At 41.0% G+C, this 4749-nt stretch overlaps 1 protein-coding gene across 3 annotated transcripts in view; it reads left to right on the forward strand.

Moving 5' to 3' along the window:
- The window catches only part of LOC128877093 (uncharacterized), a 193306-nt gene that overhangs the window by 69737 nt on the left and 118820 nt on the right, over positions 1 to 4749 (forward strand). The gene's annotated exons all lie outside the window — the stretch shown is intronic.

Consider the following 4749-nt stretch of genomic DNA (forward strand, 5'->3'; position numbering starts at 1 on the left):
CACGAATTTAATATCAATTTTTATTATCAAATTAAAATAACCTAGATTGCACGTCTGTATTAAATCTTGCGTCCAAGGCGAAACGCTTTGCCTGGCAGTGAATGGGTCGTATTGGAGTAGGACCATGTGTTTGAAGGTACGCGGTCGAAAAATGATAAATGAAGTTTCACTTAACGTAGCAGCCCTTTAATACCTTTGTCGCAAGGAGACAGCCTCGAAAACTATTAACCCCTGGGAAGGGGTCAACGCTGTCCGTAATCGATATTAGTTGGATCGAGGGGGGTCCAAGTGTGGCGGCGTCCATTCTCCGAAATTGTTATTAATGGAACCTCTTTGTAGGTCCCACGGCCCTTTTCACCGGGGTTCTGAAGAATGAGATGTTTATTGATGATCTTTCGCACCTTTTAATAGAATATCGTTACAATTTGGAGCAGACTAATTTACATTCCTCCCTTTGTGATTCGCTATACGAAGGGTGTGCTAGTCTTGCTCATTTATAATTGCATACAAATACGATTGCAACAAATATCTATTCGAATCGATTGTATGTTTTCGATTCATAATTATTAAGGGGGCTAGGAAGTAATGTCGTTTCTACAGATGTCAATACTTGTTTATCGTGTATCAGGTCATTGTACACCGATTGATTTAATCGATCTGAGTTTGAAAATTTGCACACTGGATAGCAAAAGGTTGTTGGTAAAGAGTGCGAACATAATTGATCAAAACTAAAAACTTGTTGCGAATTTATTTGTTAGAATTTAATGTGAAAGAAACGACGTTACTTTCTGGTCCACCTAATATGTCCAATATTTATGTTCTTGTTGTTCTTTTTTTTTTTTTAAACTTTCTCTACTTTGCTAATTATGAAGATATCGAAGATGAGTGGTGATGAAAATTTGAAACGATCCAATCGATCTGAAATCGTCGATCTATATGCGGAAGTCACGCACACGTGGTTCGGTTATCACCTCGGCATATCATCATCGACGATGCATGTTGCATTCCACGCTGTAACCGTTAGTTAAGCAATCGCAACACGCGCTTGACGCAGTTAAAAATAGACACGCGACGCTCCAGTTGCTGAATTTCGCGTGCAAATACGATGTATCAATGAGTGGATCGCATTCCTTCCACCTGACCAGACGACGGATCACTAAATTACCTGTTGGATTGAAATTCTTGCCTTTCGGATTGAAACTTAATTTACACGGAGCAGCGTAAAAAATCGACATGCAAAGTTGTTCGAGCTTTTTCTCATCGAATTGTTTTTTGGAGTAGGTATTCCATTTTTCTCTCCGTTGTTTTTGACACATGTCCTTCTTCCTATTTTCGATTACTTTTGGTACTTTGTTTCTTTCAAATCTCAGATGCCTCTTCCGAGTAAGTCCAGGCAAACTTTATTAGCGATTACCAGACTGCGGAACTTTATGCAAAATAAAATCTTCGCGACTGTGCCTACAAAAATTTAACTTAAATTGGAATTTATTTTATTCTGCAAATATTATAACATGAACTTTACTTTCAATTTTCTTTTTATATTCATGCACATTGTTTGCGTTTCGTAGTTTCCTGCACATTCAAATTTCCTATAAATGCATAAAGATCCGCAGTCTAGTGATTACACAGGATAAACTCATGGGAGACACTGTTCGCTTGATTCTACATACTAAACGGAATTGAAAAAACAACGTACACCACTTTGTCACGTTTCTCCACTTATTGTTCCCCAAAGTTAATGGATTTACCGATCGAACGGCTCACAATGCCCCGCGGTGTTTAAAGATCCATATAACCCAAGTATCGTTATAATAAATTACACGGTTCCGAAGTTGCAAGACTCCGAGTGCAAAGGGTTAATCATACGCGATACCATGTGGCATCGCAGTGCAATAAAAGTAATGATTCAATCTCGATTCGGCTTTTTTGCTCCGTTTCGTTGGCGATGCATGAAGCTTTGACAAGGGCCTCCTACGAGCGGACGGGGCCCGTGTCGGCGACGCGGATAAGCCACGTCAAGTTGCCACCGCGCTGCAAGGGCGAGACGACGCGAAGCCACCGAGAAAAGAAGACCACGACGCAGACCAACGGTGCCCCATGCTGCCCGTTCGAAACTAATGCGTCTGTCCAGCGATTTGGGCACACGACGAAAATCAATCAAGTCCATTAAGGGGACCTCGGAACCGGCCCGGGCATTATAATGCCGATACGAGCCAATGTAACGCGATACCTATGCGTCGTTGACCGACGCGTCGAGATGCCTAGGACCCTCCTGCGTTATGTCATTAATGAAGATCCATTTAACGTGACGGGACTGTCGATTACGAAATTGATGACGATTCCTGACCGCGCCCATCGACTGTCCCCAGACTTTATCGTCCCGATACTGTCCATCTCCTATTGTCAGCTCCGTCTGATCTGTCGACTCGACGGAGCTTTTTCTTTCTCATATTGCCAGTCGAAATTGACAACCACCGAGCTAATGCGCCGGTGCAAGATCTGACAGCGTTCAATTGCTGGCAGGATCCTCTAACTCTAATAAACTGTCTAGAGTAACAATAACACCATCGATACTTTTTAATATTTCGGACCTTTTTAGCCGGTACGAAATATTGGGTTGTCCGGAAAGTTCATGCGTATTTTTAAGAAAAACTCGAAGGCATATTTGAATTTTGATACGTATTTATTGAATGATTATAAATACCATTTTGTTCCACGAACTTTCCACCTTTTAAGGGATGCACCCATGTTAATCGTTTTCAGCCATTCCGATATATTCACACCTGTACCGCCTACTAAAAATCGGCATGGACTTTCCAGACAGCCCAATACAATTAATTATATGGGACGAAAGCAACTTCAGAGAGAGTAATAGAAATCTCATGTAATTGATCTTTTTTTATTCTTACCCTAAAGTTCGAAACATTTTAAAATATGAGTGGTGCTATAGTTATGCTCCATGGTGTAGAACTATTGCGCTATTTTATCACGATGTGTTTCAAGCGATGGCAAACATTTTCATTCGTCCTTGTAGTTGAGGATTATAATCATGCAATTCAGAAGCTGCTTCCGTTTGCGACGCGTTTCGACAGAGGAAACAGCGGTCTGGTTCTCGATTTGCATGAATCACTGTCATTACGCAGTCGCCATAACTCCTCAATTACGTTCCATTCGCACCTTTATTCGAGTCTGCATACGACTTCTTGAATCTGTTTTTTGCTCCTCTTGTATTTAACAATTATGCGAGCAGTTTACTGCGTTTGTAATCGCTAATTTTATCGCCTTAAATAACTTTAATATCAAGTTTCGTATATAAAATGATTTCATGCAAAAGGTGCACGGTTTTATGAGAGCATACATTGTATGAATTGAGTTTTTACTGGTTTTTTTTACTGAGATGAAATGGTCGACTTTTTATTTCTATTATTTGCAACAGAATTAAGTTAACGGTTTCAGGAAAAGGCGATTATAGTCCATTCCAAATCGAGACTGGAATTTAGGTATTCTCGGTATTATCAGTATTATAAAATATTCATGAATGTTTATCATTTCACAAAAATAGGATAACATTTCCGCCAGTTAATGGAAGGAAATGGCCAATTGCAACTTGTAACTCGTACAGTGAATCATACTGCTTGTATTTGTTGCTACATTGAATTCAAATGCTTACTTATTGTCCAGCCACGGCCTACTTTTGTAGTAATAAACCGTTCTCTAAAGGAGGCTTTAGAATTTTTTTCTTTAATAATAAAGTACATCTATCAGTATTTCTGCTGGATAAAAGTCGTTATAATAATCACTGATCGAAACATAAACCTTTTATATATAAAATTAAACCGAAATGGACTCCTCCACTTTAACAACGAACAGCTCAAATAATAGACTCAAATGATAATAAATGAACGTCTCGTTCATTTTGATCAAAGCTATACTCTCGGTTCGTTGTCTCACCCTAACCATCTAACTAACCGTTTCTCCATCTCTTGCTATCCCGGTATCTAATCCCATCCTCATCCTCTTCATCCACGTTCGTCTTCCACTTCAACCCTCTCGTTTTGGTTGCTGCCCTCCCGCCAACCTTTCGCTCCTCCTTTTTCTCCCCTTTCCGCGATCCTCCTGCCGTGTGGACGGTGCACGCACGCCCGTCGAAATTTATGATTAACATATCGCCATTGTTGCTGCCTCCTTTATTCTTTTCGATTTACAAAGGAGGAGCAAATTTACGAGCCCCGTCTCTCGCTTTACCCCTTTATTTTCGCTGCTTGTGCGCCCTGCGAGGGTCTGTTTATCGTGCGACTCGTTCTTTTGGATATACTCCTTTTCTTTCCTCCTGCCCCCACCCCCTCACCCCCTCATTCGAGACGACTTCTGGCAAATAAACAGCCAGACTTTAGAAACCGACTAGTTTCGTAGGTAGTATACCGCGACACCGTATGTAATTGCTTGTAAGAGGATTCGAGTTTTACTATCACGGGTTATAGCTAGAGGTGTGCGGGATTCCCGAAAATATTCGGGATTCGCGAGTTTATGCGGGATCCCGAGTTGATTCGGGATTCCGGAGAATATTCGGGATTCTCGAGTTTATGCGGGATCCCGAGTTGATTCGGGATTCCCGAATGGTTCCAGATATAGAGTAATATCTGGGATTTCCGAAAGTGTTGTTATTCTTGAAAATGTCAGCAATTCGAATGTACGGGATCTCGAAATTCTCGGGAATCCCGAATGGTTTCGGGATCTCGAAATTCTCGG

Source organism: Hylaeus volcanicus, chromosome 5, assembly GCF_026283585.1.
Source record: "Hylaeus volcanicus isolate JK05 chromosome 5, UHH_iyHylVolc1.0_haploid, whole genome shotgun sequence".
NCBI classification, from domain to species: domain Eukaryota; kingdom Metazoa; phylum Arthropoda; class Insecta; order Hymenoptera; family Colletidae; genus Hylaeus; species Hylaeus volcanicus.